Here is a 16,043-nt window from a genome sequence, read left to right as displayed (position 1 = left end):
GTTCCGCTGAAGTCAGCGTCTTCAATAACTAGGGGGCATTTGCCAAAACTAAGTAATTAATGCGGCAACACTGTCAGTCAAAAACAGGCTTTAGTGGATTTTGCCAGCTTCTCCATCAACGTCCTTTTTCTGACCCGGGATCCAGTCCAGGAGCATTTAGTCGGAGGTCTCCAAGGGCTCCTACAACCTGGGACAGCTTCTCAGACTTTTTTCATGACTTGGACAGTTTGAAGGGTTTCACGCAGATATTCTGTAGAATGTGCCTCTATCTGAGTTGTTTGAGGTTGTGTCCTGATTAGTCTGGGGTTGTAGGTTCTAGAGAGGAAGAGTCTACCGTAGCATCACATATCAGGGGCCTGCGACATCCACGCGATACCAGAGGGGATGCCTGCCTGGACCTGTGGGCTCGGGTGCCTCCTCTGTAGAGGTGCTGGGCTTCCCCCTCAAGACTCCTGGTCTGGAAAGGAGGCACAAATTCCTGCTCAATCTCCAGGGGGAGCCATGGCAGGGGAAGGGTTAGGTCCACTTCCTGGAGGGGGATATTTATGTACATGATTTGGAATTCCTCTGTAAAGACATGCCCCTCCTTTTTCTTTCATTGTAAAATATATTCTTAGATCTAGTCTCCTTATTTAATAGATCAGTAAAATAAACATCTTCTACACATGCTCTTAAGAAAAATTGTTTCCTTCTCCAGGGGATCCTGACTCAGGGATCAAACCCTCATCTCCTGCTCTGATAGGTGGATTCTTTACCACTGAGCCACCAGGGAAGCCCTTAGGGAAAGTGAGAGAAACCTGACTCACTAGCGGAGAGGAGCAGCGCCTTGCACACGGGCAGGCTGCCGTCTGCGTGCTCCCTCGTCCCGGTTCCCCGCCAAGCACGCAGACGCGCTGGGCCTTCAGATGCCACGTCTCTGATGAACGCTTCGCTCAGAGTGAAGGGTCATGGTCTTCTCCGTCGGAAAGTTGCTTTATAAGCCTGGGAAATCCCTTTTGGTTCTGAAATGCTTGTTTTCCTTTGTGACCCCCCGCCCTGAAAGGCAGCAACCTGCTCTCGCTTCCGGTTTACCTTGACCAGAGTGAGTCGGCTGCAGGAACCTCGACTTGAAATGAAAGTCCTGTCACTGAGGTCCTATGTCACAGCTCGAGGGTCTGGCTGAGCGTTCACATCAGCCAGTTACGTCTGTTTGGAGGTCAGCACAGCTGCACAGCCCCCCAGCCGGGAGGTGGATTCTGGAGTGTTCTTTGAGAGGCGTCAATGAAGCAGAAGTGTGCGAAGCGTGGATCCTGGTACGGGTGATATTTTAAACAATTACAGATGGTGCGGGGCCGGCTGTAACTGACGGCAGCGTCAGACCCAGAAAGGCCTTGACAAGCTCCATCCTCCTATGATTAATTACGGCGCGCTGTCTCGGGCACTCCGATTTCCTCCCTTGCAGCTCGCAGCCCCAGTGAAATCTGTAGCTCGTATTACACCACACAACACAGGAAATGTCTTTTCATTGCCCCATCCAAGGACCACTTGCGCCTGGGGAAGTTGCTAGGCAGGTCTCCCTCTGACAGTTTGGACCTAGAGATGACTTGACACGGGGAACCCTGAAGGGACGCAAAATAGGGGCAGCCCCTCTTTTATTTACTTCTCCGAAGTGGATGATGACTTACAAGTCGAGTCAGGCCGACGGCTGTCCAACGACCAGCACTGCCTCTCAGGAGAAGAGGCGCCTGAAACAGCGGTGGCTTCAAGGATGAAAACTGCAGACGCATCCTGCCTCTGCTCACCCGCCCTCGTTTCACCGAGGCCGTGAGACAGACAACATGGACTCGTACCGTCAGCCCATGGAGACACTGCTTTCTGTACATCATTCATTTTCTCCCCCACGCTGTGAGAAGCCTGGCGTCTCCCCAGCCTGTTTCCATGAGGGATATCAGGCCAAGGGCTCCAGCCACTCCTCCGAGAGTCTGGCTGGTGGTCAGCTGCACGGGGAGCCCAGTGGTCAGCAGATTTCTCCACTTGAGAAAATGAACATGGAGACTTCAGACCTCAGCCTTTGGGTACAACTTTGTGAACATTTTAATAGGTGTGGCTTCTAAGGCAAGTTGTCTTGTTGCTATTATTTATAACTTTCCACGCAGTTATACAGCCGCCAGATCCCCAAGACACCTGCACTCTGGAAATGATGATGTCATGAGGACTGCTGGTGTCATCAGAGACCAGACAAGGCCAGATACCACCAGCGAGATGGTGAGGGCCACGGGATATGGGTGGGAACCCACGGAGGTGGTGGGGACCACGGGTGACGGTGTTGGCGGACCACGGGGGAGATGGTGGGGACCACGGAGGTGTGGGGACCACGGGGAGTGGGGGACCACAGGGAGGTGGTGGCGGACCACGGGGAGGTGGTGGGGACCACAGGGGAGATGGTGGGGCACCACGGGGAGATGGTGGGGACGCACGGGGAGTGGTGGGGATCATCGGTGGGAGCGGTGAGGACCACCGGGGAGATGGTGGGGGACCACAGGGAGATGTGGGGACCACGGGGAGATGGTCGGGGACCACGGGGAGGTGCGTGGGGATCATCGGTGGGGATGGTGAGGACCACGGGGAGATGGTGGGGACCACGGGGAGATGGTGGGGACCACGGGGAGATGGTGGGGACCATTGGTGGGGATGGTGGGGACCACGGGGGAGATGGTGGGGACCACGGGGAGGTGGTGGGGACCATCGGTGGGGATGAAGGGGAACACAGGAAGAAGGTGGGGACCACGGAGAGATGGTGAGGATCACAGGGAGATGGTGGGGACCACGGGGGAGATGGTGCGAAGACCACGGGGGAGGTGGTGGGGCCATGGGGAGATGGTGCGGACCACGGGGAGATGTTGGGGGGGGACCACAGGAGATGGTGGGACCACGGAATTGTGGACACGGGAATGGTGGGACCATTGTGGGATGGTGGACCCACGGGAGATGGTGGATCATGGGAGATGTGAGGACACTGGGAGATGTGGACCACGGGGAGATTGTGGATCACGGATGTGGGGACCCGGAGATGTGGGGTCACGGAGATGGTGGGGACAATCGGTGGGGATGAAGGGGAACACAGGAAGAAGGTGGGGACCACGGAGAGATAGTGGGGATCACAGGGAGATGGTGGGGACCACGGGGGAGATGATGAGGACCACATGGGAGCCAGCTGAGCCAGCAGCTGGAGGAGCGTGCAGAAATCCAGAAGACACAGTCCTTTAAGTGCAAGGTTCACGTAAAGAATATTAGAAACACGAACAGCGCACTCTCCAGTGTCGCTGCTGATGCTAAAACAGGACCACCTGGAGGAGCAGCGCTGTCCCAGGGACAGTGGAAGCACAGAAGGGGACAGGGCGTGCGCTCAGCCGCAGTCGGCATCTTGCACTGGCTTCGGGGTTGTCCCCCTGCTTCCTTCCTGCCGCACCAGGTGGCATCCTGGACTTCTCTCACCCACAGGCACCTGCAGGGCTCCCATTGTTTTGCTACACTTTGGGGCTACCCAGCTGAGCAGGGATGGGAATCTTCGGGTGCACGAGCCCTAAGCTGGTAGTAACTGCACTTCCCTTACTCTCTGAGTGAGAATGTGAGACTGGTGGTCAGCCCCAGCGCGAGCACAGGCCTGGGGCAGTGGCCTGGCCTGGGCGGACCTGTCTATATCTGGCCTTTCCTGGTATGGCTGGCATTTCCTCCAAGTGCAGCCACACACACCACAGTGAAGAGTCAGCTGGAAAGACCACAGACCCAGGATCCTCTTAGGGTAGAAAAGCCAGCCAGATGCCCAGGGGGAGGCAGTGGGCCCCAGCTCCATGGGGAGGACACACAATCCCGTCAGATCAATGCCCTTACGTATCAACACCACAGACCCGCAGAAAGGGAGAAAGGGTGCAATTCAAATAACCAAAGTGAGAAAAGGAAAGATATTCACTCTCTCTTACCAGGGAAGCAAATTACCGTCTCACAGATTTACAAATATTCAAACACCAAGACCAACTTGGAGGCCAGGTCAAGGTTGCTGTCCCAAGGGCTCCTCCCGGGGAAGGGGGCAGGGGACTCGGAGACCCCAGGGGGTTGCAGGGCCCAGGCCTCCCTCCAGGACGTGGGCTCCTCAACCGTCTGTGGTGAAGTGAAGTGACACGCGTCCCCAGAGCTCCGCTGACACCTTTAGTCTAGACGGCCTGGGCCACTGGGGAGTCTCCACTTTTATTATTTTGAGGAAATGCATTCTTGGTGAGGAAAGTCATTTTTGATCAAACTCTAACGTCAAATTCTCCATGGCTCCTTGGTTCTGAACAGCAAGAGTCCTGTTTCCTTTCTCTGACAATTAGCATGCAGGCTTTTACATCAGGGTCCCCAGTGTCCCCCGGGCAGTGGCCAGGAAGCCTGAAGCTGCCGGCCTGTCTGAGCCGGGGGCCAGCCCTGGATGCCGCGCACCCCGCAACCCCTCCTGAGCATCCCCGGGACCGGAGAGCAAGCTTGGCCCTGAGAATCTCGCTGGGATGCGGGGCGTCCTGGGCCGGCCTGGGCCACCTCGTCAGGAAGCTGCCAGGAAGGCCGGCCCCCAGGAGCTCCGACAAGGAGCCTTCCAGAGCCGCGCAAAGAAAACAGGCACTTTCTTGGCTCTCCTCCCGCTCTGGTGCAGGATGACCGGCTTTGACCGGACTGTGCGATTCTCCATCTGGGTTTTGCAACTTGGTTTTATCGTTCTGAGCAGGTGGGGAACGGAACTCAATATGGTTGCAGACCACAGACCCCAAGTCCCGCCTAGCAGCCCCACGTGCCGGAGGCAAGGGTTCTGGCCACTGTGTGCCATGAAGGGTGCTGAGGGCAGGGGAGCCGTCTGCACACCTGGCACCACTGTTTGCACCCTGACTCGTGAGAAGGGAGAATTCTGAGACAGCTTGGAGGACGGGTCTTCAGCCTCCAGATCTTGGTTCCTCTACCATGAGCCCCCGGCCCATATGGGACCCTCTGCTTCAAAGGCACCACGGTGTTGAAGCGATTGCTGGGTGGAACAAATATTTTCAGTATGTTTTACTGGAACTAAAGACAACTCATACTCCTACGAGTCAGAAACCTTGAACTGACTCAGTTCATTTGACACGCCAGGAAGGAAATGAATTTGCAAATAATAAGACACTCAAACAGTTAATATCCTGAATCTGTGAAGGACTTAAGAATAAATAGTGAAAGCACACGGCCGAACAGGAAAACAGACAAAAAAAACACACGCAGACGGTCCACGACAAAGAACCATAAGCTTCAACAAAACGTGCAAAGAAATCGCTCTGCCCTAGTGACCAGACTTCAAGTTTTGTACATTTAGTCAGAGACAAGCATTTTTCAGCCGTCCGTCTAGCAAAGGTTTAAGAAGTGATCTTATCTATCACGGTGAAATGGGTGCGAACGAAATCATTTGCATACACTCGGTGAGAACATATGTTGGTACAAGGTTTTTGGAGAGGAATTTGACAACCGATTTTTCCAAAGCCTTAAAGATTTGCAAATCCAGCAATAGCTACATTTCTAGGAATTCACCCAAAAAAATCACTGGACAAGTGTGCAAAAGTTTGTGCTTAAGAATGTTCATTTTAGCAACATTTGTAATAATGACAAATTAGGTTTGACACCCCAAAATAGGGGTTTGTTTAAATGAAGTATAGGATAGCATTTTAATAGAATTCAGTGTGTGTGTGTGTGTGTGTGTTGACTGCACAGAGCAGCACATGGGATCTTGAGTTTCCAGAACCAAAGACTGAACCTGAGCCCCCTTCAGTGGAAGCTTGGAGTCTTAACCACTGGACCACCAGGGAAATTCAGTGTGGTCTTTAAAATAAAAGTTGAAGATCTCTATTTCCAAAGGTTCTTAATATACTGTCATGTTGAAAGTGACAAAACAGTGTGACACGGTGTGGATAAGAATAGACAGACATAGAAGACACAGTCTGAAGGAAACCTGACGCAGTTTAGGAGGCTGCTCTGCGGGCTATCAGATTGGAGATGCTTCTTTGTTGTCTCTGTTGTGAATTCTCTTTGTTTACAAAGGACGCTGCTTTCAGAGTCAAGAAAAGTTGTTGTTTCAATTTTCCGAAAGGTGGACTGCCTATTTTTGGCTCTTGAGAACTTGACAATGACCAGGAATTATGTCTCTTGGCCAACGTGGAAGCTTCTTTCCACTTTTCTAGAGAGCTGTTTGCAATCAGTGCTGGCACCTCCTCGCTTCTTTTTTCAAGAGCTCTTGAACCCAGGCTGCTTGCATTCCCATCACCTTACGGAACATCTCGCTTTGGGTTACTATTTATGGACACAGACCATTTTTCTCTGGTTCTCTTCATTTTTCTTTTCTTCTACGGGGCGGAATGTGGAATGCATTTTATCTTTCTTTTAACCAGTAATAATACGTTCTATCTTATGGTAGTAAATCCCTTTTAAGTGTTCCATTCTTAAAAAGCCACCAAATGTTTCTATAAATATCTGCAGTGTTTTATTTCCCTTCTGAAAACTTTTTTTTCATAAATGGTTTTAATAACTAACCCTTTTAAGCTTTGACGCACATAAAATCTTACCTGACTCTGATATATTACGCTTATTCTTCTAAGTCTTTTAAGGGACGCACAATGGATAATGTCAGCGTGTCCTTGACCTCAGCTCCTGAGACTGCCGTCTTCACCCCACGTCCCCCAGAGTGCTCTCCGTGCTCCAGGACCCAGTGTGCGATCCCGGGGCGCAGTCGAGCTCACACCCCACTAGTGCTCTCCGTGCTCCAGGACCCAGTGTGTGATCCCGGGGCGCAGTCGAGCTCACACCCCACTTCCCCCAGAGTGCTCTCCGTGTTCCAGGACCCAGTGTGTGATCCCGGGGTGCAGTCGAGCTCACACCCCACTTCCCCCAGAGTGCTCTCTGTGTTCCAGGACCCAGTGTGCGATCCCGGGGTGCAGTCGAGCTCACACCCCACTTCCCCCAGAGTGCTCTCCGTGTTCCAGGACCCAGTGTGTGATCCCGGGGTGCAGTCGAGCTCACACCCCACTTCCCCCAGAGTGCTCTCTGTGTTCCAGGACCCAGTGTGCGATCCCGGGGTGCAGTCGAGCTCACACCCCACTTCCCCCAGAGTGCTTTCCGTGTTCCAGGACCCAGTGTGCGATCCCGGGGCGCAGTCGAGCTCACACCCTGTTACTGGGTGGACTGTGTTTCCTACCCGCCTGCCCCTGCCCCCAGGTTCATATGCCGAAGTCGCCCACTGAATGGAGATTTGCTCTGGTGGCCTGCGCAGACTGACACACCTGCCTCTCCTGCTCCTGACATAACCTGAGAGCCCTGGTCAGTAATTTGTAGAATGGCCCTCGGCTGGTGTTTATCCAACAGTTTCCCATAGTTACAATGATGCCATGAATTTGGAGCAAAAATAACGCAGGCACCAGGGGCTCCTGGTGTTGGTACACACACCACTGTGACGCTCCGGGTGTCACGTCCGTACCTCTGTGAATAGTGTAGCGTTGCCACAACCCTGGCTGTGATGACCATGACTGCATAAGAGGTTCACAGCCAGAGCAGCTGCCTGAGACGTATCCAGAACTCTGCACCAGCTGTATAGCTTCCCCGGAAGTCTGATATTAGTTCCAAACAGCAAGTGAGAAAGCAGTACGCTTGTGTTTGTCACGGAAGCTTCTGCAAAGAGTCCATGCTCCTCTCAAGAAGTCTTGTCCACACAGACATCTCCAAATCCAGGAACTAAGGGGGTTGGATGGACAAGGTTGAGGAAGGCATCTGCAACGCGGTGGCAGAGGGGCCAGCGCACAGGGTACCGGAAGGAGGTGACACGGGCGTGCAGGGCCAGAGACACTGGGCAGGACTGTCTTCTCAGAGCGGGAACCTGAGTCCCTGCTGTAGTTGTTTCGTTTTGTTTTCTCAATTGTATTGAAGTGCAGTTGACTTATATTAATTGCATTGTATTAATTGTGTTGTATTAATTTCTGCTGTAGAGCAAAGTGAATCAGTTATACATATATACACACACACACACATATATATGTTCTTTTTCATATTCTTTCCCATTATGATTTATTAAGGATATTGAACATAATTCTTGTATTATACAGCAGGACTTTGCTATTTACCCATCCTATGCATACTAGTTTATGATGCTGTAGAATTAGAAACACCTAAATCAAATCCCTTTCGATTATACAATGGAAGTAACAAATAGATTCAAGGGATTAGATCTGATAGACAGAATTCCTGAACAACTATGAACGGAGGTTCGTTACATAATACAGGAGACAGTGATCAAAATCATCCCCCAAGAAAAAGAAATGCAAAAAAGCAAAATGGTTGTCTGAGGAGGCCTTACAATAGCTGAGAAAAGAAGAAAAGTGAAAACCAAAGGAGAAAGAGAAAGATAAACCCATCTGAATGTAGAGTTCCAGAGAATAGCAAGGAGTTAAAAGAAAGCCTTCCTAAGTGAACAATGCAAAGAAATAGAGGAAAGAAATAGAATGGGAAAGACTAGAGATCTCTTCAAGAAAATTAGAGATAGCAAGGGAACATTTCATGCAAAGATGGGCTCGATAAAGGACAGAAATGATATAAACATAACAGAAACAGCAGATATTAAGAAGAGGTGGCAAGAATACACAGAAGCACTGCACAAAATAAGATCTTCATGACCCAGATAACCACGACGGTGTGATCAATCACCTAGAGCCAGACATCCTGGAGTGTGGAGTCAAGTGGGCCTTAGAAAGCATCACTATGAACAAAGCTAGTGGAGGTGATGGAATTCCAACTGAGCTACTTAAAATCCTAAAAGACGATGTTATTAAAGTGCTACACTCAATATGCCAGCAAGTTTGGAAAACCAGCAATGGCCACAGGACTGGAAAAGATCAGTTTTCATTCCAGTCCCAAAGAAAGGCAATGCCAAGGACTGTTCAAACTACCGCACAGTTTCACTCATTTCACACGCTAGGAAGTTAATGCTCAAAATCCTCCAAGCCAGGCTTCAACAGTACCTAAACCAACAACTTCTGAATGTTGGAAGCTGGATTTATAAGAGGCAGGTAAATCAGAGACCAAGTTGCCATCATCTGTTGGATCATAGAAAAAGCAAGAGAATTCCAGAAAAAACACCTACTTCTGCTTCATTGACTATGCTAAAAGCATTTGACTGTGTGGATCACAATAAACTGTGGAAAATTCTTAAAAAGTTGGGAATACCAGACCACCTTACCTGCCTCCTGAGAAATCTGTATGCAGGTCAAGAAGCAACAGTTAGAACCAGACCTGGAACAACAGGCTGGTTCCAAATTGGGAAAGGAGTACATTAAGACTGCTTGTTTAACTTATGTGCAGAGTGCATCATGAGAAATGCTGGGCTGGATGAAGCTCAAGCTGGAATCATGATTGCTCGGAGAAATAACAATAACCTCAGATATACAGATGATACCACCCTTATGGCAGAAAGCGAAGAGGAACTAAGGAGCCTCTTGATGAAGATGAAAGAGGAGAGTGAAAAAGCTGGCTTAAAACTAAACATTCAAGAAGCTAAGATCATGGCATCCGGTCCCATCACTTCATGGCAAATAGATGGGGAAACAATGGATACAGTGACAGACTCTATTTTCTTGGGCTCCAAAATCACGGTGGATGGTGACTGCAGCCATGAAATTAAAAGATGTTTGCTCCTTGGAAGAAAAGCTATGACAAACCTAGACAGCATATTAAAAAGTAGAGACAATACTTGACCGACAAAGGTCTGTATAATCAAAGCTATGGTTTTTCCAGTTGTTGTGTATGGATGTGAGAGTTGGATCGTAAAGAAGGTTGAGCACCAAAGAATTGATGCTTTTGAACTGTGATGTTGGAGAAGACTCTTGAGAGTCCCTTGAACTGTACGGAGATCCAACCAGTCCATCCTAAAGGAAATCAGTCCTGAATATTCACTGGGAGGACTGATCCTGAAGCTGAAGCTCCAATATTTTGGCCACCTGAAAGAAGAGATGATTCATTGGAAAAGACCCTGATGCTGGGAAAGATTGAGGGCAAGGGGAGAAGGGAGCAACAGAGGATGACATGGTTGGATGGAATCACCAGACATGAGCAAGCTTTTGGAGATGGAAGGACAGACAAGTCTGGAGTGCTGCAGTCCGTGGGGTCACAGAGAGTTGGACACGACTGAGGGATTGAACTGAGTCCTTTTCTTAGTCTTCTTCCATTTGGGTGTGGGGGTCACAGGGCTGTATAGGAAGGCATTCAGGAGCCTCCTGGTAATCTGTGCGTATAACTGTCCATCAGTCCAGCAAGGTGGGCTGTGAACTGGGTTTTTCCTGCCCTTTTGCTGTTGATTTAACTATCACTAACAGGACAAGACTGGAGAAGGAAATGGCAACCCATGGCACGCCTGCTGTGTGTGCCACGGCTGTGCTGGCGTTGTTTCATGACCTTCATCATTATGAGAAAACCACTGTATCATAGAAATGAGTTTCCTCGCTTATCATTCGCTACTGCGATTAAATACTGTGTGTGCATGTGTGTGTGTCTGTGTGTGTGAGTGCAAAACAGTGCTCGCTCAGACACTGACTGCTGGATGGATATGTGGACCTGCCTTTGTTAAACAGAACCAGAGTCAGACCACAGTTAGAGCAGTAAAAATAGATTTTCTTCAGGAATTATTGCAATGGGGGAGAGACCTCAGCATAGATCCGAGCTGCCTTCTGAACCCAGGAAGGACAGCTTGGTTTCCAGCCAAGGAGCAGTGTAGGAACAGCCTCTATGAGGAAGCACCAGGGTGACGGGTGGTCCTGAGGGCAAGTGGGTATCAGGGGTCAAAGGTGGGGATTCTGACTTAGCAGGACTCCTATTGGGCTGGGCTGTGAAGGCCCCGGGAGCCTCCTGAAACTGGTGCAGGAAGGGCCTCCGCAATCCATCAGATGGGCTGAAACTCAGAGGAGCGTGGGGGTTCTCAGTGCTCCAAAACTGACTCTCAGCTCCGGCTGCCATGAACAGGGTGAGGCTTGGGAGAGGGTCACAGCTGCCTGAGGAGTGAGGACTCTCAGGATGACGAGAGGGACAGAGGCGGCCCTGTAGGCACGTGGCCTCCACCTGCCGTGTGGCTGAGGTGGCCCTCGTCCCCATCACCCACGGCCCCCAGTCTTTAGTATGCGCTGAGGATACTGCCCCAGGGAGTCAGGGAGGCTCGGATGGAGAGGAGGTCCCCTAATGTCTGCATCTGTGTCTAGAGACTGAGCTTTAAAAACAAATCAGGAACAAATTACTCTGCAATTTAAATTTTTGTTTGGCTACTTTATGATTCAAGTAGTATATTATTATTATTATTTTGCTGTTCCAATGAAGAAATAGAGACGTTCATGCTGCTGCTGTGATTTTGGCCACAGAAAGTCATTAAACATATGTGGAGAGCTGTGGGCTTCAGGGAAGAATACAAAGATAGCAGTCTCCCAGGCCAGGGCGGGGCCCCCGAGGTGACTTCCGTGGGGGAGGGGAAACCCGCTCTTACTGTTTTCTGAGCTCTCCACATCCTCAGGTTCACATACAAGTGTTTACACCTGATTATTCACCGTAATACCCGTGACTTACCCACTGTTAATGTTATTTTTATATACTCCAGGGACAGGAGGATACACACAAGACTGATGTCACAAGCCTTATCCATTTGGGGGCAGAGCACAAATTTATTTTCAAAAAGGATATTCCAGTTAGTTTTGGCCAAAATGCCTTTGACGTTCCTTGACCCAGGTACCACTTTTTTGATCCCAAAGATGACGGGACAATACCTATATTCATGCTGGAATTAAGAATGAGAATGGCCGTTTCTCATTCATAAGCAACAGAATGATAAAACTGCTTAAAAAATAAAAATGTCCAGTAATAACAGTTCTGGAATGGACAGAAAAAAACGCATGCATGTATGAAAAGGCATTATTTGATTTGAAGGTTTCCTGACAAAACTCCATCCACAGCATTTCTGGCTGTTAACTGCTCACCCGGGTAAGTCTGATTTCCTGGATATGCACGAGTGGGACCACGTTCTGAATATTTTCGCAAAGAGTGACATCATATGTTGTCTTAAATTTTCACCTCTGTTTCAAGTCACTTTTTAAAATATTACAATGTAATATCCATTTGATTTTCACAAATTCCAACCCTAGCAAAGACAGACAAATAGATAATACAGTTTCTATTTAGAATTACTGACAACGTGTTGAAAGCAACGGAACAGAAGAAGCCCAAGAAATGAGAATCTTGTACGTAACATAGGAACCGTATTGAAAGCTAGTATTTTTGAGCATTCCATGTGTGCTGGCACTTCGCTAGGTGAGTTTTATGTACTAGAGCATCTCCTTAAATCTTTACGACACTGAACTTACTATCCCATCTTCCAAGTTCATCCTTCAAAAGGCAGATAAAGTGGGAATTTCACCTCCCAAAATTGTTCCAAAGAAGTAAACCCCCCTGGGTTTTTCTCCTCCACCCACCCCCTCAACTGACTCCTCCTCAAGGGAAGAATTAACTGTCCTAAGATCACTTCATGGGAAATAGATGGGGAAACAGTGGAAACAGTGTCAGACTTTATTTTGGGGGGGCTCCAAAATCACTGCAAATGGTGATTGCAGCCATGAAATTAAAAGACGCTTACTCCTTGGAAGGAAAGTTAGGACCAACCTAGACAGCATATTCAAAAGCAGAGACATTACTTTGCCAACAAAGGTCCATCTAGTCAAGGCTATGGTTTTTCCTGTGGTCATGTATGGATGTGAGAGTTGGACTGTGAAGAAGGCTGAGCACCAAAGAATTGATGCTTTTGACCTGTGGTGTTGGAGAAGACTCTTGAGAGTCCCTTGGACTGCAAGGAGATCCAACCAGTCCGTTCTAAAGGAGATCAGTCCTGGGTGTTCCTTGGAAGGAATGATGCTGAAACTGAAACTCCAGTACTTTGGCCACCTCATGCGAAAAGTTGACTCATTGGAAAAGATTCTGATGCTGGGAGGGATTGGGGGCAGGAGGAGAAGGCGATGACAGAGGGTGAGATGGCTAGATGGCTTCACCGACTCAATGGACCTGAGTTTGAGTGAACTCCAGGAGTTGGTGATGGACAAGGAGGCCTGGTGTGCTGCAATTCATGGGGTCGCAAACAGTCGGACACGACTGAGTGACTGAACTGAACTGAAGCAAGCAAGTGTCACCTGGTAAGCTGCAGTGAGAACTTCCCATTCTGTGACCTCTCCAAGGGAGTCAAGTCATCAATTACCTGGGAAAACTGAGGCGCCGCTTCCTCTGAGGGCTACACAACTATGTCAGCCTGGCTGAGTCAGGAGTGATCCTGACTGAAGGAAGAGGATCCCCTGGGCAGTCCTGTGCTTAGCAGCACTTTTGAGTGATGTGTCCGTCACTGACTCCAGGCTCTTTCTTCAGCCTTAAAGCTGGGCAAGTACAGGTCTGCAGGCTGCAGCCCAACAGGGCAGACAATTTGCATCGTGTGACGCTCTTCACGGGGGAGTGAAGTGATTTCACGTTCCAGGTTTCGTCCTTGTTCGAACAGATGCCAATCCTGGCATCATGTTGCTGTTGTTTAGTCGCCCAGTCATGTCCGACTCTTTGCAATCTCATGGACAGCAGCACGCCAAGCCTCCCTGTCCCTCACCATCTCCTGAAGTTTGCCCGAGTTCACGTCCATTGCTTTGGTGATGCCATTAAGTCATCTCATCCTCTGACACTCTCTTCTCCTTCTGCCCTCAGTCTTTCCCAGCATCAGGGGCTTTTACAGTGAGTCAGCTGTCTGCATCAGATGACCAAAAGAGTGGAGCTTCAGCTTTAGCATCAGTCCTTTGAATGAGTATTCAGGGTTGATTTCCCTTAAGACTCACTGGTTTGACCTCTTTGCTGTTCAGGGGACTTTCAGGAACCTTCTCCAGCACCACAGTTTGAAAGCATCAATTCTTTGGTGTTCCACCTTCTTTGTGGTCCAGCTGTCACAGCTGTATGTGATTGCTGGGAAGACCACAGCCTTGACTATACGGACATTTGTCGGCAAAGCAATGTCTCTGCTTTTCAGCACACTGCCTAGGTTTGTCATCACTTTCCCACCAAGAAGCAATCGTCTTCCGATTTCATGGCTGCAGTGGCCGTCCGCAGTGAGTTTAGAGCCAAGAAGAGGGAATCTGTCACTACTTTCCCTTCCCATTTTTATTTGCCATGAAGCAATGGGGCTGGATGCCACGATCTTAGTGTTGTTGTTTTTTTTAATATTTAGTTTTAAGCTGGCTCTTTCACTCTCCTCCTCCACTCTGACCAAGAGGCTCTTTCGTTCCTCTTCACTTTATGTTATTAGAGCGGTGTCATCCGCGTATCTGAGGTTGTTGATGTTTCTCCCGCCCATCTTGATTCCAGCTTGCAACTGGAGTATGGGTTAAACAGGGTGACAACAGATAACGCTGTCCTACACCTTTCTCAATCTTAAATCAATCAATTGTTCCATACAAGGCTCTAACTGTTGCTTCTTGACCCGCATAGGGTTTTCTCAGGAGACAGATAAGATGGCCTGGTATTCCCATCTCTTTAAGAGTTTTCCACAGTTTGTTATGATCCACACAATCTAAAAGCTTTAGCGTAGTCAATGCAACACAAGTAGATGTTTTTCTGGAATTCCCTTGATTTCTCAGTGATCCAGTGAATGCTGGTAATTTGATCTCTGGTTCTTCTGCCTTTTCTAAACCCAGCTTGGGCATCTGGAAGTTCTTGGTTCACATAATGCTGAAGCCTAGCATGCAAGATTTTAAGCATGACCTAACTGGCAAGGGAGATGAGTGCAATTGTCCAGTGGTTTGCACACTCTTTAGTATTACCCTTCTTGGGAACTGGGATGAAGACTGACCTTTTCCAGCCTTGGCATTATATCCAGCAACAATACCCTGAAAGATTAGGTTATTCCAAGAAAACAGTATTCCTTTTTCAAGATTTAGCATTTTCAGCGCTATTTCCACATTGTTTTTGAGAAGTACTCAGCTCTGTCAGGACTCCCTCCTCAGTCTCCCCTGCATGTAAACACCAGCATGCATGCGTGATTAGTTGCTCAGTCATGTCTGCCTCTTTGTGACCTTATGGACTGTAGCCTGCCAGGCTCCTCTGTCCATAGGATTTCCTAGGCAGAATATTGGAGTAGGCTGTCATTTCCTTCTCCAGAGGATCTTCCTGACCCTGGGATTGAGCCTGCACGTCACGTGTTTCCTGCATCGATGGGTGGATTCTTTACCACCGCTCCACCTGGGAAGCCCCTAAACACTGGTTTCTTCTGCTAGTCCCAGGCTGGCCTGCTGCTCCCCAAGGCTATGGTCTCTGCTGTCCAAGGAGGCCTTCGTGGGGCACGCTGGCCCTCAGCCACTTCCCCACCTGCCTAGCCTCCCAGAGAATGCCCCCGACCTGCATTTCTCTGTTCTGTTTTGTTTGCACGAAGCATACTCATTACATAAGTACAGGTTTTTTCAGCCTGGATCAAGTGTTGGGGCTATCTGTATTTTTAAATCCTTTACCCTTTCACCCTAGGAGACTGCCTCCTTCAGAAACCATCCCCTCAAGTCCACATCTTGGTATCAGAACTTCACTACCCTCCAGTTTATCAATGTATTTAGCTCTCTTGCAAAGAGAGGCATCTGGTCTACCACACATCGTCTGGTGGTGAGGCTGAATCATCATCATAGTCATTGACCATCTAAAGCACTTAACGCGTATAATGTACATGATATAATTTTCTGTGAAGACAGTTTTTCTCAGTCAATTCTTGCTATTAAAGCATTTACAAAGTTCTCTGTTAATGAAATTCTTCCAAGGATCTTTGTCATTTTTTACTTCCTGCCATCCATTGATCCAACTTTTTCCACTGTGTGGAATGCCCCACTGTGTGTAGTGTTGAGGGCATAAATGCCCACATCTCCCGTAACAGATGCCAAGTGGGGACATCTGTTCCCCCCTGCTCCGTGCTTGGCATGCAACCCTCCCATTCAGGACCTTGC

The sequence above is a fragment of the Bos taurus genome, chromosome 20 (assembly GCF_002263795.3).
Source record: "Bos taurus isolate L1 Dominette 01449 registration number 42190680 breed Hereford chromosome 20, ARS-UCD2.0, whole genome shotgun sequence".
NCBI lineage: Eukaryota > Metazoa > Chordata > Mammalia > Artiodactyla > Bovidae > Bos > Bos taurus.
This window is presented reverse-complemented; position numbering follows the sequence as displayed.